The sequence below is a fragment of the Neovison vison genome, chromosome 4 (genome assembly GCF_020171115.1).
Source record: "Neovison vison isolate M4711 chromosome 4, ASM_NN_V1, whole genome shotgun sequence".
In the NCBI taxonomy this organism is placed as follows: domain Eukaryota; kingdom Metazoa; phylum Chordata; class Mammalia; order Carnivora; family Mustelidae; genus Neogale; species Neogale vison.
Window position 1 is genome coordinate 210790977 of NC_058094.1, and position 20069 is coordinate 210811045.

The window sequence follows — 20069 nt, forward strand, 5'->3', positions numbered from 1 at the left end:
CTGGGAGCTGCCTTCCCTGCTGCACGGGTTACCCCTGTACAGGGCCACTTGGGCGGTGCCAAAAGCAGCTTCAGTGACAGAGTGTGATTCTCATGTCGAGGCCTTGGCTTAGGAACAAGCCCCAGGTTGGATTCTGGGGGGTGGGGTGGGGTCCTGTTTTCCCTTCTCTGCTGCTCACCTTCCCCCCTCTGTGCTGGAATGTGGCCTGTGATTCCTCACCTCAAATCTGAGTCTCTGTCCTCAAGATGCACATTTACCCCGCTGCTGCCTCAGCCTCCCTAGGAACAGGTGGGAGGGGGTAGGAAGCAAGCTCAGCATGGCTGATGGCACCATTTAGAAGAGGAGGCTAGGGAATGAATGGTCCCTCCTGCAGCTCAGCCTCATCTCCTTAATGGATCCTAATTACCCCGTCCTGCTTGTGGCTTCTCTCGAGGGCTCACCTGTCCTGATGATGGATGAGGTGAATGAGAGAGGTGGCCAGCTGGGGTGGAGGAACCCTCCCCCTTCTCTCCTAGGGGTGGGAGTCTGGGAACTTTAAATCAAGCTTGGAGGTTTTTTAAAAAAGATTTTTTTTTTTTAATTTGAGAGAGAGAGCAGGTGCACACGAGCAGAGCTGGGAGCAGAGAGGCGAGGGAGAGGGAGAGAATATCAAGCAGACACCCTGCTAAGCACAGAGCCTGACCCGGGGCTTGATCCCACAACCCTGAGATCATGACCTGGGCCAAAACCAAGAGTTGGACGCTTAGCTGACGGAGCCTCCCAGGCACCCCAAGCTCAAACACTCTGATATAGGAAAGGAACCATGGCAGAATGAGCTCTTCTCCCCTCTCCTTCCTTAAAACTTGGGCCAGGGGACTTTAGCTTAGAAGGAAGGTGGTGGGTGGGGAGAATTCGCCCTTTTGGTGGGAAGCCCTGGGATTACATGACAATAGAGAGATGGGCGAGGCTATCAGCCCTGTGGAGGACTGACTTGAAGGCAGGACAGAGAACTGGGTTTTATGACACCAGTGCCCGGTCAGTAGCAAGCCCACAACCACTCCGAGAAGGCCAGCCTCCACCAGAGCTGAGTGGCTCTTTCTAAGTCAGGGCGGTGCTAGGGCTGATCTCGGACTTACTCCATATCTCCACAGACACACAACCAGGGAGGACTCAGTACGTGAACTACAGATCACGCTGGGTCCCAGACACAGATCTTTGACCCTGGGGTCAACAGGAGCAGATGCTAGATGATGGGGATTATGCTTTTTCAGCAGATTAGCCAGATGAGAGAGAAGGAATAGCATGGTTCTGCTTTTAAGTCACATCTACTCAGGAGGAAGGAGTAGAACCCCCTCTTCCTCGACCATGATAAGCTTTAGTATGTTCTGGGAAAGAACCATCCCGATATGATTTTGTGAGTTATTATTATTTTGACACTTGTTCTGTGCCCTGGCTTCATGATGGCTCCTTGCAGACCTTGTGTATCTTGCTCATCTGTGTCCCCTTGGCAGGGTCCACTCCACCTGAGAATGGGCTGGTGCTCGCGGCAGATACACAGCGTAGCAGATGGGGTGAGCCAGGGGCCAGAACCGAGCCCCCCCTTCACAGCCGGGATGTTAGCCCCAGGTTTCCATTGAGGGAAAGAAGGTGGTAGTCCCCAAGAGGTAACAGTATGAGAGGCCCTTTCTAGCTCTTTCTCCGTGTTCCCTCTCTGGCCCCGCATTCCTGGTGGCTGAGGGTGACTGTGTGCTCCTGGGCGCTGTCTTCCCGAGGAGGCTGTTCTCATGCGTGGGCTCTCCTCCTCCGCTTGTCATTATGTGGGAGGAGGTCTTTATTTATACAGCTGTGGTGGCTGGCCTCCAAGGGCCCCCCCCCCCACATCCTTGCCTTCTGGAATTCTTTACATAGCATCTCTCACACTGAATGGGGCGGACCTGTGTCACCAGTAGGAGAGTCCAGAAACGATGCGGTGTGGCTTCTGAGCCTAGGCCACAGAAGTCAATGCAGCTTCGGCTGGTCGGTCTCTGGGGTCACCCATTCTGTGGGAAGCCAGCCGTCCTTCGCACAGACACCTGTTACTGGCTGAGCTGTGTCCCACCCCCTGTTCGTATGTTAAAGTCTTAACTGGAAACCCCTCTGCTTGTGGCTGTATTTGAACTTGGGGCCTTTAAAGAGATAATTAAGGCATGGGTCTTTAGAGGACACCCTGATCTGATATGCCTTCTGTCCTTCTAAGAGGAGGAGATTAGGACATAGATATGTGGAGGGAAGATCCAGTGCAGCCACAGAGGGAAGACTCCATCTACCATCAAGGACAGAGGACTCAGAGGGAACGAACCTAGCCAATACGATGCTGGATGTCTAGTTTCCAGAACTGTGAGAGAGTTCGTTTCTATTAAGTCCCAGGCCTGTAGTACTTTGGTGTGGAAGCTCAAGCCAACAATAGACCCCTCAGGCAGCCCCAGGAAGCTGCCGAGGTGCAGAGCAGCCTCCTTGGCAGTCCTGTCAAGGACCTTGAAAATGGAGCCTCTTGCCCCAGCAGAGCCTGCAGATGATTCCAGCCTCCCAGCTTTCAAGTTTTGCAACTGAGGCTCCAAGCATCATGAGGCAGAGACTAGACATCCTCAGTGTTATCTATCTAAACTCCTCACTCACCGGAACCATGGCTTAATACACGATTACTATTGCATTAAGTCCGCTTTGGGGACCATTCGTTATGTGGCATTATAGAACCATACACCAGCTCCGCTGTGACTGAGACATTTAACTCAAGCAGAAGGAGAAAGGCCATTTTGAGGAGCTCATTTGGCCACAGATCTAAGCTGTCCATCAGCAGAGCACTGTGTCCCAGATCACGTGGTGACGCCTTCCTTGGGAGGGGCAGGCCCACATTGGCAAGTGGTCTCGGATGTCTACACAGGCGGCTGTGGGCTGTGGTCAGGATGGTGGGGAGTGGTTGGGGGGGTTGGTGGCTGGTGTCATAGCAGGGCCAGCATGACCAGGGGAGGAGAGTAGTTAAGCCTACTACTCTTTTTTTTTTTTTAATTAACTTTTTTTTTGAGAGAGAGCGTGTGTTGGGGGGATAGGGAGGGGCAGAGGGAGAGGGAGAGAGAGAATCTCAAGCAGGTTCCACGCTCAGCATGGAGCCCAATGCTGGGCTCGATCTCACAACACTGGGATCACAACCTGAGCTGCAATCAAGAGCTGGAAGCTTAACCAACTGAGCCACCCGGGTGCCCCTCATCCACTACTCTGAAGAGACCCGAGATATTGGGGAGGTGTCGGCAAGAGGAACCGGGACACAAGAAACCACAGAAAAGGGGAGAGGCTGTGATGCCAGGCCAGGGAGGTGACACCAGGCCCCAAAATGTGGCTTGGGCTTTCCTACCCCAGATCAGAAGGCCTTCCTTTGTGGTGAAGATGAAGGGATTCCAGTCCCTCAATAAGGAAAATAATAAAACTAATAAAAATCTGTACTTTATTTCGTTTTTATTTTTGCAACAGCTCTTTGAGATGTATCATCTCTATATTTCTCATAAGGAAAGGGAGACTCAAGTAGACTAAGAAACGTGCCCATCACATCACTGGTAAGTAGCAGCTGGATTCAGAGTCAGAAGCACCTGCTACCAGAGGTTCTGTTTTCGTCTGCGTTGTGGAGTGTGCTGGCAGGTGGCTCGGTGTAGTGGTGTAGACCACATGCTCTAGAACTAGACCACCTGCCTTCTGCCCCTGGCTCCTCCACTCACCAGTCTTGTGACCCTGGGCAAGTCACTCAGCCTCCCCGTGCCTCCGTTTCCCCATCTTGGAAGTAGAGACCCTAGTATGTACCTGGGTTCCTGTGAGGACCAAGAGTTGTGAGCCAAGAGCTTGGAGCAGCACCTGGCACAGAGGAAGCACTCCGTGTGTTGGCTGTTATTGTGCCTTCAACTCCGGGACATAACCTCTCAAGGACAAAAGGATGTGATTCTCCGCATCAGGCTGGACCTGACAGTGTCTAGACTAGACACAGAGCACATCCAAGGCTGCTGAATCAACCATCTATATGTAAACGGCTTTTCTTTCCGTCTCCTCCTCCCTAATTCCAAACCAAGCAGCTCAAGCTTATGGAGCAACTAATGGCTCCCAACAGATCCAGAATCGTCTCCCCTTAGCCACTGTGGGCTGCCTAATTCAGCTCTCCGAGGACAAGAGTCCTTTCCTGGAGATGGAGCTTAACAGTCACATTCTAATGGGAAATGGGGGACTTGGCCTTCAGAGGGCTCTTCAGTCCTTTGTGGACACCCTATTTCATTCCTATACCCACACCCCATGGGGGGTTGGGGACCAGCAGGAACCTAGGAGGGTGGGCTTGGGGGCTACCAGAACAGCATCTCCCTGAGGGGAAAGGCCCAGGCTGGGTTTCTAGCTTCCTGCCTTCCAAGTTGAAAAGAAGCAGCTAAGTGTTATTGATCCAAACTCCAGGGGGAAGATTTGCTAGGAAGTCACTGGCACCAGTGCATCACTTAGCTGGTATTCATTATTCAGTGATGGGGATGGGGAAGAGAAGGGCTGGCATTGTGCCGCCAAGCCTGTCCTCCCAGAAGAGGAGATGACGTGGGAACTGGGGAGACAGCCAGCCAAGAAAGGGTCAAGGGCGATTTGCTCACATCCTGGGAGAAAGGATGCTTGGTGGATGGTACTAGGAGGAGTCCTACCTCCCTGGCAGCCCTGGGGCCTCTAACCTTTGGCTAGGAAAGGGGAAAAGGAACTTTGGGTGACACTAGGCCTGGCCCATCTTGGAAGACTCTTGTGTATTCCTGTTTACTCAAACGCCCACAGACATAAAATGTCCTACCTATTTTGAGCCACGTATTGCGTTGAAACTAGCTGTTACAGTGACAGAAATGGTAATTAAGTCCTGAGGCCCTAAAGTGGATCAGAGTAATGCACTCCATGAGATCCAGAAATCATGGATTTGGCCACTTCCCAACCTTGCGATAGGCTAGGCTGAGCCTAGAATTGTCGAATTAGATCATGTTGATGAAAGTGCTTTGTCCCAGTTAACACGTCCGTCAGAGAAATGTCAGCTGTCACCATCACATTGTTATTATTATTATTATAGTCATTATCATATTCCCAGAAATACGTGTCCAGAAACAACACTGTCTTAACAATAGCCATGAGAAGGGATGGGGGTTGGATGCGAATGAGATGCTCATTGCAGCACTGTTTGGAAACGACCCCAAAGCCCACAGAATGAAGAATGGGTAAATAAATTATGATATCTTCACCCAATGGAATTTTTTTACAGCGGCGGAAATGAATGAAGCACACGTAACTACATGGGTGGATCCTGGTAACATAATGAGCGGGAACAAAAAGTCCTAGAGGCCTATACCCAGTGTGGTGTCCTTTTCTAAACTTCAAAATTAAAACTAAAAAGTACAAAACAAACCATGTACGTATTGGTGATACTACTGGAAAATAAAGCAAAAGAATGATAAAAGCACAAGCTTTGATATGATCACTGGTCCCGGTGATGCAGGTGGGGAACAGTGAGGGAACGGATGAGGCTGGACGTGGAGCATACAGATATGTTGTTTGTATTGTTCTAAATTTGGAAATGGCTGGGGAGCAACCATGAGTGAATGAGTGAGCACACAAGCCATTCATGAAACAATGCCGGTAGAGGGTCATAAGCAAGGATGATGACTAGTCCAAGCCGAGTACCTAGAACCTGAAATGCAGTTTTTTTTTTTCATTTAGAGAAAAGTGTGGGGGTACCTGGGTGGCCCCATCGGTTCAGCATCTGCCTTTAGTTCAGGGGATGGTCCTGGGGTCCTGGGATCAAGTCCCGCCTCAGGATCCCCTGCTCAGTGGGGAGCCTGCTTCTCTCTCTCCCCCTGCCATTCCCTCCTCCCACTTGTTCTCGCTCTCTCTCTCTGAAATAAATAAAATCTTTTAAAAAAATAAAGAAAAGTGTGATATTGAGTGGATGTTTAGCACTAGATGCCCAAGTTGATATTCTAGAAAAGTCAGTAAGTATTTTCTAAGGGTGTTGAGGGTGCTTCTATAGCACAGTGTGCCCAGAAATGCCCTCATAATACACCGTTTTAGAGAGAGACATGTCCCAGTCTTTCTTATGTCCGGGTACAGGCATGGTGAAGGATACATAAAGTACGTATGCCACTGGGCAGGATTTACGCCTGTAACTAGTACTGAACTATGATAATTAGTGGTTCTGTAAACACTTTTACATTATTTTTTAAAAAATTTTTATGTATTCATTTCAGAGAGAGAGAGCACAAGCAGGCAGAATGGCAGGCAGAGGGAGAGGGAGAAGCAGGCTCCCCGCCAAGCAAGGAGCCCCAGTGGGACTTAATCCAAGGACCCTGGGACCATGACCTGAGCCGAAGGCAGCTGCTACCCAGGCCCCTACATTCTCACATTCTTTTGGTGTACATCTGCATAGGTTTCCTGCGGCTGTATGTGTAGTAGAGAAACTGCTGGGCCATAGAGTAAATGTATGTTCAACTTCGGTAAATGCTGCGGTATACCGAACCGATCATAGCAGTCTGTGCTCTCTCCGGCATGGTTCAGATTTTTCTTTCTCCACATTCTCGCCAGAACTTAGTATTGTCAGTCATTCAAATGTTCATCGTTGTGTTGGCTCTGAGGTCATATCTCACTATGGTTTTATTTTGTGTTCCTTTGAAGATTATGGAAGCTGAGCATCTTTTCACATATTTATTGGTCTCTGGGATATTTCTTCTCATGAAGTGTTTGAGTCTTTTGCCCACTTTTCTATGGTGTAATTTGTTATATTCTTTCCGAATCTTGATATTCTTTTTATATTCTGTATATGAGACCTTTTGGAGGATTTATATATTCAAGATATATATATATATTTAGGGGAATACATATATTCAAGATTATTTTGGCTTTTCTTGGATCTTTGCATTTCCATATAAAATTTAAAACAGATTCGGGGCGCCTGGGTGGCTCAGTTGGTTAAACAACTGCCTTCGGCTCAGATCATGATCCTGTAATCCCGGGATCAAGTCCCACGTCGGGCTCCCAGCTCCATGGAGAGTCTGCTCCTCCCTCTGACCTTCTCCCCTCTCATTCTCTCTCTCTCTCTCAAATAAACAAATAAAATCTTTAAAAAATACAAAATTTAAAATAGATTTAAATTTTATTTATTAACACAGAAAACCCAAATGCTCATGAACAGGAGAGTGGATGAATAAATTGTAATTTAATCACACAAAGGAACATTACATAGCAGTCAAAATGAATGAATTTCTGTAGCTTGAAGCAATCTGGATGAACCTTAGCAAAGTAATTAGTATTCGGTTGGGGACAAAAAAGTTCAGAAGATTACGGCACTGTGCCCCCCCCTTTTTTTTACAGTGGTAAAAGCAACTAAAAAATCTTTGCTTTAAGAAATATATACAGATGTGTTAACACTATATGAAAAGGAGGTAAGAAACAACAACTCGTGATTCAGGATGATGGCTATCTTAGGTGGGGATAGCAGGAGGGAGGGATGGGAATGGCTGCATGATTAGGTGGAAGTTACTGTGAAGATCTTAGCTTTCTTGTTAGGTGGTGGATTTGAGGGTGCTTATTGCATTGCTAAAATATATATAAATACTTGAATGAATTACTACTGATGAAATGTTATATGGATTGAGGATTATTTTTAATCTGAATTAGTGCAGTTTAGGATGATTATACAAAAAAAGGCTGGAAACTTAGGATTACATGAGGACACCACTGTCATCCCCTTTGTTGTGATGAAGCTATCACGGACTGAGCAGAAGGACCAGTGTCAAGATGCCTGTTACATATTAGTAAAACTTTAGAAGCAGTTGCTTCTAAATTTGATTTTAGAAAAATAAATTGAAGTAGAGGCTTTACTTTTTTCCTCCTGCATCCCAGTATGTCTTGTGTATTCCCTGGGGGTATACATGTCTCTGCCCTAAGAAAATGGAATTTTAAGCCAACTTTCATTTTAGATGGCTCACCCAGTTGACATGTGGAAGATGAAATGGCGTTTTAGATGGCGCACTCAGTGGGCATGTGGAAACCAGATACTCTCTAGAGCATTTAGGAAGCTATTGATGCACTCCCACTCAGAAAGGACAGGAGCCTAGAGACTGGTCCTGGGGAAGGGAATGAAAGAAGGAATCTGAGAGGTATGTAGGAGAAAAAATCCACAAGTCTTAGTTTCCTTAACAGAATACACAGGAGCTAGAAGAACTGTATTTGTATTATTCTCCACTAGTGACCACCATTTTCTTAGAGCCAGAATCTGTTTGCTTCAAACTCTCGGGCCTCTCACCTTCCTACAGAAGTCCTGTAGAATGCCGACACGTTTATATGGGTCCCCAGGCAGTTTCAACCTTCAGTCTGGTGCTTGCTCACTGAAGGACTAATTGGTGGTGCTTCAGATGTTGAAGGGAACCAGCAGCCCCTGAGGGGGACTGATGCTACTGAAATCTGGAGGCTGGTGTGGCTTGAGGGTGAGGATTTAAAAAAAAATATTTTATTCTTAAATAATCTGTATTTCCAGCATGGGGCTCGAACCTGCAACCCCGAGATCAAGACTTGGATTCTCCGCTGACTTAGTCAGCCAGGCGCCCTGAGGGTGAGGTTTGCCTTTCAAGGAAGTACCATACAGTTGCTTCTCAGATCCCTGACCTTGGGCTTTTCCACTTCCCCTGACAGCCTGCCAATCAGTTGGCTTGGATGTGCTTCCACAGGATGATTTATTTATTTCATTTTAAAGATTTATTTATTTGAGAGAGAGAGAGAGGCTCATACAAGCGAGGCAGAGGGGTGGAGGGAGAGGGAGAGAGAATCCTCCAGCCAACTCCCCGCTGAGCAAGAGCCTGAGGCAGGCCTCAGTCCCAGGAACCCGAGATCATGACCTGAGCCAAAACTGTGCCATAACTTGGAACCAATAGTTGGATGCTTAACCCACTGAGCCACCCGGGTGTGCCCCGCTCAAAAGACTGATTTTAACTGAGAGCTTCAGATGGATTATGGAGTGGGCTTAGAGGAACCACAGTCCTTGAGGGTAATTTGGCAACAGGCAGGTCCTCAATCCTTGGAATTTTGGGAAAGAAGACCCTATGCTAGGTCACAGAGACTAAAAAGGCTTGAAGTATTTTGAACTAGACAGTCACATGCCCCCTTAGGAAAAATGAAGGCTTGCCTTATTGGGGTGCTAGGTCAACCACCTACGTGCTCCCTCCCCCCATCCTGGGCCTTCATTTATTTGCTTGTAAGACAGAGGTATAGAACTAAATGAGTCTAAAGGTGTGGGCAAACATACTGTGAAGAAAGCAAGTGACATTTTTGGCGAACAACCCATCCCCACCGTCTGGAAGTCGTGGGATCCTGTGTGAGTTAGGAACTGCCGGGCGTCTGGGTCTCCTGGTCTCTAGTGGCCCCAGAGCTGGGGGACAACGTAAATGAGCAAATGTGACAATGCCTAGCTCACAGAACATCAGATTTTTCCCTTTAGTTTTGGTTGCCAAATGGAAGAAGTGGTGATCTGGGCTGGGTCTGACTATATGCAGGATTGCAGTTGTGAGGGAGCTTCTGGGGGCCTGTGTGGCCCACTGGAGATGTTTCTCTTCAGCTGGATGACTTTCCCTTGGTCCTCAGCCCACGCTGGGAAAGAGGTGGATTAACAGGGAGCTTGTGTGGCATAAAGGAGCAGTCTGGGGCTCTGGAGTCAGGAACTATGGGCACGTTCCTTACCAGGGGCCTTACCAGCTGGCAGGGCTCAGCTTCCAGCATGCTCTGGCCGCAAGCACACTGCTTCCTACTCCCAAGCCAGAGCCTCCTCTCCCACTTTCTGCTTCTGTCTCAGCCACCACGGTGGCCCACACAGGAAGAAATTCTTGATGGAGAGGAGGGTAGGCTGCTGAAGGGGAAACCAGCCTCCAGGAAGGGAAGACTGATGTTCCTGGTGTTTCTCTCTAGACCCCTGGGGACTCTTACCTCTTCCCCTTGAACCTCTCTTTTCACTGTGGAACAAAAGAGAAGGAGTCAGGTGACGCATGGGGTCAGAGGTGAACGTAATAGCTATGGGAGGTGGTAGAATGGAAGTTCTTGTTGGGAAGAGGCATCTGAACCCTGCATTCTTCTTGTCTGGGGTCAAGATTCTTTCCTTGCAAGCAAAGGAAACAAACTAGCTAATTCACCTAAGGGGACCCCCCAGCAAGGCAGGGAAGCTGGAGGAGGGCCTTAGGGTCAGCAGGAACCAAGGCAGTGCCCAGTGGCCCGGAAGCGGCCGCCTTCTGGTCAAAATGCAGCTGCAACCAGTTATTTTCAGTCTCTTTGCTCTGATGCTCAAGAGACAAAATCCAGAGAGAGGGTATCTGATGGCACCGTTTGCATCCTGTGCTCTTTTATTGTCTGGAAAGGGTGGAGCTTCTAATTACCCAGCCACCACTGTACCTAGTGGAGGAGAGGCAGTTCTGATTCAGGAACTGAGCTGAAGAGAAAACAGAGAATAGGAAACCAGATAATACAAATCTTGGCAGCTAGGCAGATAGCATTTAGAATGTGCTAGCCACTGTTCTAAGTGCGTTATGTATGTTATCTCCTTTCATATTCCTTTATAGGCAATGAGGATGTTGTTAACATGCCCATTTGACAGATGAGGAAACTGAGATCCGATCCAGGGAAGTGTAATCATAGAGCAAGCAAGTGCTAGAGCTGGGATTTGGATCAGAGTTTGATTATTAAGCCTATGGAATACTGTCTACATTACTACTGTTCACTTGAAAAGCCAACTTTGGGAAAATCAAGGAATTTAGTGTGGTTTGCTCAGGGTTTCCAAGAGTAGAAGGGAACTAGAGATGTTCAGGGGTTCCACCATTTTGGTCTCTCAATTCCCAAACCCTCTTCTATCATCTTGCCTCTGGAGCATCTCATTTTCTGCCCAAGGCCAGATGGCCCTGCTGAGGAGGTGGGGAAGAGGTGGGCATGGGGGGGGGGCAGGGAAACATGAGCTTGATTTAACAAGCCAAGGAAAGGAGAGTTGTTACACAGATTTAAGATTTAACAAAAGGAGAACTAAATTGGCATTTTATTGACTTGCAGTGGGAGTTGTTAAAGACAGATTACTGCACGAAGGGTAGCGTTTGATTGAGAGGCTGGAAGAGGGCTCAGCCATCAAAGGCATCCAACCTGGAGGCTAGTGATACCCCCAGGGGCAAGGTGAGCCCATAAATTTGAGCTCGTGCATGGATACTTGCCAATACACACACACACACACACACCCCTGAGCTTTTCTCTTAGTCCCAGAGGCCAGGCTCAGAGACACTGGGTGAAGTGGGAATGAATGAAAACATAGTGCGCTAGATTTGATTCTTGCCAATACCCGCTTCCCACTCCAACCTGATGGATCCTTGGACCCACAGGGAGCTTCAGAGATGGACTTCCTGACTTTAAGAAAGAGAATGGATCCATTTCAAAGCTCTCTCCTCAAGGACTCCCTGCAGGCTGGATGGCCAGATGCAGAGATGCAGACTTTGTTAGGTGGGCCCAGAGGCAGCCCCACTCAGGCCGGCTCCGGAGAGCCTGGCCCTCTGGGATCGGCCCTGGCGGAGGGGTGCGTGGGGCAGGACCAAGAGACACAGGGCAGGGGGAGAGTGACAGGAACGCAGCTGGAATGTGAGGAGCTATCCTGCTTAGACTACAGCTCAGGGGCCCTTTGCAGCAGTATTGGCGTGTGGGTCTGCGTTCCAGCTTGGGCGATGATGACCCTTGCTCCAGGAAGCCTTTTCTCTGTGGGCTCTTTGCCTCATGGGTTGCGCCCACTTCTCCCTCCTAAAGCTGAGAGGGGTGCTTAAATCAGTATTTGAATGGCCTCTTTCTCCTCTGTTCCTGCGACTCCTATCACATCGCACGGCTCTCTTTCTCTCCTTAGCTCCTGCCTTTGAGGCAGCGACCCTGTCCAGTGGAAGATCTGTGTCTTCTGTGTGTAACCCTTCCCTCTCCTTAGCCCACTGTCTCCCTGGGGAGATCCCTTGCAGGCAGGGTATTATTATTAAAAGCCACTTCTCACATTCCTCACGGACATCTATTATAGTTACTGGAGGGAGGGGCCCTGAAAATCCTTCTCAACCTATTTCATCCCCCCCCCCCACCAGCTGGGTTCTTCTTTTGGCTCTCAGGCATCTTCAGCCTGCTCACGCTGCGCGTGCACGCCTGTGTGCGCGCGCGCGCACACACACACACACACACACACACAACACACACACCCCACCCTGTCTTAACCCCACACGGTCCTAGGTTCGGCTTTGGACTGAGCACTAGGAGAAAAGGAGCCTCTGGTTTAGCAAAAGATTTGAAGGTGACCTTCATTGAGCCCAAAGAGAGATAACAATCTCTCTGTAATCAACAAGCCTGGTTCCTCTGGATACTAAAATAGCAACTATGGAATAAGTCACCCCCCCATCCCTACCCCTTCCCTCTCTTTCTTCAGGACAGCACAAAGAAACTCTAGGGGTGAATTGGGAAATCAGTCTCTTTTAACAGCCTGAGAGCCTGAAAAGAAAGTTCCTGTGCGTGTGTGCGCATGGATTTGCAGCTCATCAGCACAGGAAGGCTAATTTCTCAGCACTGTCTCCCCCACCTTTCATTCAGCAAACTCTGGCCTTTCAGTTATCATCTTACTTGTTCTGTCAACAACCCCGAGTTATGAGGGTCCAGAAATGGTGCACCCCATTTTTAGATGGGAGGAAACCAAGGCCCCAGGAAAGAAGGTGCCTGCTCAGGGTCACCCAAGGATGAAGTATCCAGAGCCAGAAGATGACTGTTTGCTTCCTGAGGGCTCCTATATTGGATTTCCACTGGGAATGTAATGTATTTTCAGGGCTTGATGGCTCGACCTCGGGAGCATTTGATCCTGGGGTTGTTATGTTATAGTCTTCTTAGCAGCCTCCTGCTGGTTCCCACCCTATTCCTCTGTTCCCTGTGCTGGGCCCAGAGCTGTTGTGCAGTGATGGTGGAGTGCCCAGTGGGTGTTTGTCAAGGTAGGAACAGATGGAGTGGGGAAAGAAAGATCCTCCACCCTCTTACATGTGGTGGGGGACGGAGACTGGATTTGTCAGGGTTGGAGTAGCAGGGATATGGAACATGTGTTTATCTATGGCAGCAAATTGTTAAAGGGGAAAAGAGGAGCTGGCAAATGGAATGCCGCTTACATGTCTTCTTGAGGAAATAAAGTAAGAGGTGGGCTCGGTAAGATGATGACCCTGCACTCGGTTCATATTAGAGCATGGAAATAGGATGGCTCCACTGAAGGTCCCCTAACCCTGAAGACCCTCTTCAGCCTTCTAGAGAACTGATGAGTGGTGGTGGTTCAGAATCAGGGCAAAGCTTATTCTTGCATAACTTTTCCCTATGGAAAAGGGGATAGAAAGGGACCACTGAAAAAAAAAAAAAAAAAGAAAAAGAAAAAAAGAAAGCGACCCCTGTCAGGTTTACTTTGCAGATCCTAGGATCATTATTAAAATTAGAAGGATACTTAAAGTTTGTCTGCTTCCACCCTTCAGGATTCAGATGAGAAGACTGAGTTCAGTGACACGTCCTAATGAATGTGGCTACTAAGCCACAGAATGGAGACAGAACCCAGGTTTGCTCAACTTCCAGTCTACTGTTCTGCACGTCCATGAGAGGAAATTCACCATGGTTGGGGAAATCCACTAGAAAGCAGTAGACTGAACAATTGCTAGAGTGCATAGAGGAGTAGGCATAATTCATGTTCCCACCAGTAAGAGTGGAAATAGCTAATAAATGGAGCATTTTGGGTAGAATCCTCAGAAGACTATTTTCTCAGTAATAGAACCCCAGTACCTCCAGACCTGCCCTAATGAAGACTAAAAGCAAGTCTTAAAAGAATCAAACCAATGCCAAGTACTTAACTATGTATGAGAGCGAAAATCTAACACACACACACACACACACACACACACACACACACACACAAAATTATAAGACATTAAAAGAAGGAAATAAAATGAATAACAGGAGAAAAATCTGTTAATGGAAGTAGTCCCAGATATTATAGAGATGATGCAGTTAGTGGACAAGAATATTAAGGGCACTATTATAAAAATTATCCATATATTTAAGAAAGCATAGGAAAATACAAACACGAAGAAGAAGATAGAAAGATCAAATGGAATTCTTACAGATGAAAGACATAGTATTTTGAAGTGAAAAGTATACTGGATAGAATTACAGTAGACATGATGCTACAGAAGTAAAATCAGTGAACTTGAAGAAGCATACAAATGATTAAAAATTAAGTACAGGAAAAAATGGCTAAAACACATAAACTGAAAGCCAGGGACCTATGGGACAATAGTAAGTGGCCTATTTATGCATTTGGAGTAGAAGAGGGAAGAGAGGATAGGATGGGATAGGAAAATGTTTCAAGAAATAATAACCAAATAATTTCTAAAATATGATGAAAAATAGGAACCCACTGATCCAACAATTTCAATAAAATCAAAGTGGAAGAAACGTAAACTCACACCAAGGCACATTATAATCAAGTGACTAAAATCCAGAGATAATCAGGAAATTGCAAAAACAGCCAAAGGAAAAAAGACATGTTATGTACAAAGGGGGACAAAGATAAAAACAACAGCAGAATTCTTAGCATAAACTAAGCAAAACAGAATGTAATGGAGCAACAGTTTGAAGTTATGCTGAAAAAACAAAAACAAAAACAAAAACAAAAACACCCTTAACCTAGAATTGTATACCTAAAAGAAATATCTTTTAACAATGAAGGTGAAACAAAAACTTTTCCAGATAAACAAAAGGTGAGAGATACATCACAGCAGACTTGCACTAAAAATTAAAGTCTTCAGGCACAAGAGATATGAAAACATGAAAATGTGTTCCTGTACAGGGGAATGAAGAGTTCTGTAAGTGGAAAATATATGCATAGGTATAAAATAGTTTCTCCTTTTTGAATGCATTAAATAGTAATTGACTGTTTTAAGCAAAATAATAACAACGTAATTTGTGGTTAGTAACATCAGTTGAAATAAATGTTTGACAATAGCTGAAGAGACGGTAGGAAAAAATGGAAGTTCTTACTCTCTATGTAAAGAGATACAATGTTATTGGAAAGCAGACTGGGATAAATAGGCAAAGCAGATAAATAGGCAGAGCAACTACTAAAAAAATAAAATGAAGAGATAATCTAATATTAGCCATAAAATGATTTCATAAAAATACAAGTAATAAAAAAGATCAAAACTGAGAAAGAGAACGAACAGATGGCACAAGTAGAAAGGAGATAATAGGATGGTAGATTGAAATTCAGTCATATAAATAATTGTATTAAATGTACATAGTCTGAACATACCAATTATAAAAGGATTGTCAGGTTGGTTAAAAAAGAGAAACCCAGCTGTATGCACCTACAAGAAACCCACATTAAATATAAAGAGCAAGAGGTTAGAAGTAAAAGGATGGATACAGATGTACTATGCTAACACTAACTGAAAGAAAGCTGAGCCACATCAGACTTTAAGAGATGGAAAATTGCCAGTGGTAAAGAGGGACATTACATAATGATAAAAGAATCAACTCACCAAGAATACACAAAAATCCTCAATACCCATGATTCTAAAAATATGGCTTCAAAATATGTGAGCAAAGCTGATGATAGAACTGGAAGGAAAAATAGAAAACCCCATACTTACATTTGGAGACTTCAGAAGTCCTTTTTCAAAAATGTATAGAACAGTTAGACAAAAAGTCTGTAAGATCAAAGGGTCCTTAGCACTATTAACAAACTTGACCTAATTGATAGTTATAAAGCATTCTCCCCAACAAGAGCAGACTACGTATTCTTGTTAAATGCATGCAGACCATTCACCGGTGCTCACCAGATTGTATTCTGGGAGATAAAACAAGTCTCAGTAAATTGAAGAAGATTAAATTTATGTAAAGTATGTTTTCTGGACACAACAGAATTAAATTAGAAATCCACAAAAGAAATATATTTATAAAATCCCCCCAATATTTGGAAAATCAATAATGTATTTTTATGTAATCCACTGTTCAAATTATATGGAAAATCACAAGGAAAATTAGAAAACATTTTCAATAAGATAAAATGACCAATAACAGGAATGAGAATGGGACATTACTGCAAATCTTGCAAACATTAAAAGAACAGTGAGAAAGAAACATCTTTATACCAGTTTGATAACTCTGGTGAAATGGACCAGTTCCTGGAAATACACAAACTACCAGAGCTCACCTAATAAGAAAGCAATAATCTGAGTAGCCCAATACTTATTAAGGAAATTTATTCATAGTCAAAAATCTTGCAAAACAAAACAAAAATCTTTTCCCACAAAGAAAACCCCTGGGCCAGGTGGTCTTACTGATGAATTCTATCAAACATCTAAAGAAAAAAATCATATCAAGTCTACACACACTCTTCCAGAAAAGAGAAGAGATAGGAATACTTCCCAACACATTTTTATGAGGCCAGTATTACCTGGATACCAAAACCAAAGACTTGACAAGAAAAGGATATTATATTCCACAAAATCTTAACAAATCCAGTTCCTTCAACATATAAAAACTTTATCTTGACCACGTGAGGTTATCCCAGGAATACTAGGTTGGTTTAGCATTTGAAAATCAGTCAGTCCAAAAAAGAAAAACTATAGGATCATCACAGTGCAGAAAAATATGAAATAATTATGGAAAGTTTAACAATCTGTGCAAGACCTTCACACTTAAAACTAGAAGACATTGCTGAAAGGAATCAAAGACTTAACTAAATGAACATGTATACCTTCTTCATGGATCAGAATTCTTAAAACTTAGGAGGACATTTTGGTAGAAAATGGGCAAAGTATTGAAACAGACACTTCCCCAAAGAAAATATATGACTAGCAGATGAGCACATGAAAAGGTGATCAGTGTTCTTAGTCATTTGAGGAAATGTGAATTAATACACAGTGAGCTACCAGTATCATTAAAATCTAAAGGGCTGACAATGTTGAGTGTTGAAAATGTAGAGCAACAGGAACTCTCACATCTTGCCGCTGAGAATGCAGAATGGCATGGCCACTTCCGAAGGCAGTTTAGCAGTTGCTTACAGCGTTAAACATTCTTTTACTCTTTCTTCCAGAAATACCACCGCTAGGTATTTATGCTGAGAGAACATGAAAACATATGCTCACAGAAGGACTTAAAGACATAAAGATTTATGCTCACTAAAGACTTCATAGTGTTTTGTTTTTTTTTTTCCTTTTTACTGGCCCCAAGTTGGACATATCCCAGATATCCCTTGACAAGGGAACAGATAAACAAATTGTAGCAAATGCGCATGCCGGTGTACTACTCAGCAATGAAAAGGAATGAACTTCTGGTCTAAGCAACAACATGAAGAATCTCAAAAACATTGTGATACATGAAGAAATCCAGGCACAAAAGACTACATAGTTGATCATCTCATTTATATCACTTTCTGGAAAAGGCAAAACTGTGGAGCCTGGAAGCAGATCAGTGGTTGCCAAAGAGGTAGGGCAATGGGACTAGGGGCGAAGAGGCACACGGTAACTTTTGATTGGGACAGAAATATTCTATATTGCAAGGGTGGTGGTAGTTGCATGTCTGTGTATATTTGCCAAAACTCACAGTATTAGATGCTAAAATTTGGTGAATTTTATTGTATGTGAATTGCACTTGATTAAAGCTCACTTAAAAAGTAGATACCTTCTCTGCCTGATTGAGATTCAGAGAGTTGACGAGAGTACTGGATGACCTTCCACAGGTGGTCCAACCAGTTGTCGCTTCTTACGGTGTAGAATACTGCTGTTTTCCCGGGTAGGGGGTTCTGAGGGGAAGGGGTGGGGTGAAGCGTGTAGAAGTCTAGGAGGGGTGGGTATTACTGCGTGAGAAGGATTGTCTCAGACAGCCTCAGTGACTTCATCCCGAGAGGACAGTCAATGTATTTAAGGAAAGGAGAAACTCCGTGCCTTTCTCAAAACTGAGTTATTCAGGGGACAGAGGGGTAGGAAGTGTGACTAGGATGCATGACACAAATCTGCCAGCTGCGTTTGATATGTTGGTGTTCTACGCCACCCAGTTTGTTAAGGCAGCCCTGGGAAACCCAATATAGCTTGGTGCTGGCCACAGCCTCCCTTTCCGGTGTTACCACCCACCCTTCCCCTGTAGGAACTCTTTGCGTGCAGCCCTGGTGCCTAGGAAGTTATTTGTGGAATAAACTTTCGTGTGATTGTTTAATGATCAGGCTTCCTTGATTGTAAGGAAGAGACTCACAGACAATTGCAGGACATACAAGGGTTTACAAGGGAACGTGGGGAAGCTGGAAAATCACCCATTTAGCTGCTTAGTCACCCGGATCCTAGTTCGTCCCATACTAATATGCACAGGGGCTCCATATAAGGCCCCGAGTGTGGTCCCTTCAGGGAGCACCCTGAGCTTAAGTGATTATTCTCCTTGATAGTTTCCAGAAGTGGAGTGTGATGTGTCAGTGACTTTCACTTAGGGTGGCACCCATCCACAGGGCTCAGTAGATGAATTAATATTCACAGAGCACTGAGAACCAGGCTGGCACGTAGAGAATGCTATGGAAGAATTACCTCCTGACCCGTCTACGTAAGGCATGGCTTCCCTTGCATTCCAGCTTTTAGATGATTGCTTTCTGTTCACACACTGAGCCCTGGTCCAGTTCTCAAGTTTGGTATCTCCCTGTTTAAAAGCATCTTTTGCAAATGTTAGGAAAAGAAAAAGTGGGAAACCCACTTGGATCTCTTTTCTTTCTTTCTTTCTTTCTTGTTTTAAAGATAATTTATTTTAGAGGGGGAAGGGGCATAAGGAAAGGGAGAGAGAGACTCTTGAGCAAACTCCCTGCTGAGTGGGGAGCCCAACCTGGGGCTCATCTTCTGAGATCTCATCTGATCATGACCTGAGCCAGAATCAAGAGTCAGACACTTAACCGACTGGGCCATCCAGGTGCCCCTTGGATTCCTTTTCTTAATCAGAAACTGTGTATATGGCCAGCAGTAAAGGCTTGTTGGATTTCTCAAAACACCCACTAAAAATGAGTAAAGAGAGAAGGGAAACTCTTGGATGGATGGGTGGGCAGATGGAGTAGGCCTTGACTCAGGTAAGAAACCAAAAGGAAGGGTGAATTGTGTGAAGGTGTGTACATGGCTGGAGAGAGGAAATTTTGGAGGACATGAGTATATGCTTGTGTGTCCTTTGGCCCTCTTCAAATAAGAGCTATATGATAGATTGAGATTTTATAGGTTTAACATTCCTACCCAATACCGTGTGCTTTACATCTGGATAAAAGGAGCTATAAATCTCTCCAGGCAGAATGGCTGGGCCCTGCCTTTCCACCCTTCTCACTGAGATCTTACTTGGGAATACAGCTGAACAGTCAGTGATGAATCATGCATCTGTGGAACAGCCCAGATAAGGAACAATTTGCATTTTCATGTGATAATTCGCTACTCTTGGTGTTTTCAAATTACCTTTAGAGCCACATTAATTCTGTTGCCATAAACTACCACTCTGCACCCAAGTCACTGGGAGATGGGGACTCAAGTGGGGGGCTTGTTTGGCTTTCTGGGAGCGGGAAGCACTTCCTTTCTGTAGCGCAGGGCATGTGAGCCTGGCTGGCCCCTGGAGAGCATTCTACAACCCCATGGGGGCAAGGTTGTAGCTTCTCAAATCTACCTGGAATTTTCATCCTCCACGTCTGTATGTTACTTAGTTAAAAATAAACAAAACACAGATCACTCCCCCCCAAGCCCCCCCCCCCATCTCTCACAGTACAGGGGAGATGCCCTACCCTCAGGCAGCTCTCGTTCCTTTTCTGTTTAGGGAAGCGTTTGCTTCAGCAGTGGTAAAACCCTGCAAGGCTCCTACAACAGGCTTGAGAAGGGAAGTCTGGGAGGAACTGTCCCAGGGCTGCATGAGCTCTCTAGCCCTGCAGGGGAAACCACTGTCTGATGCTTGTCTGCCTGCTTCCCAGTGGTCACAGCTACTTCAAGAGGCGCTGCGTGGCC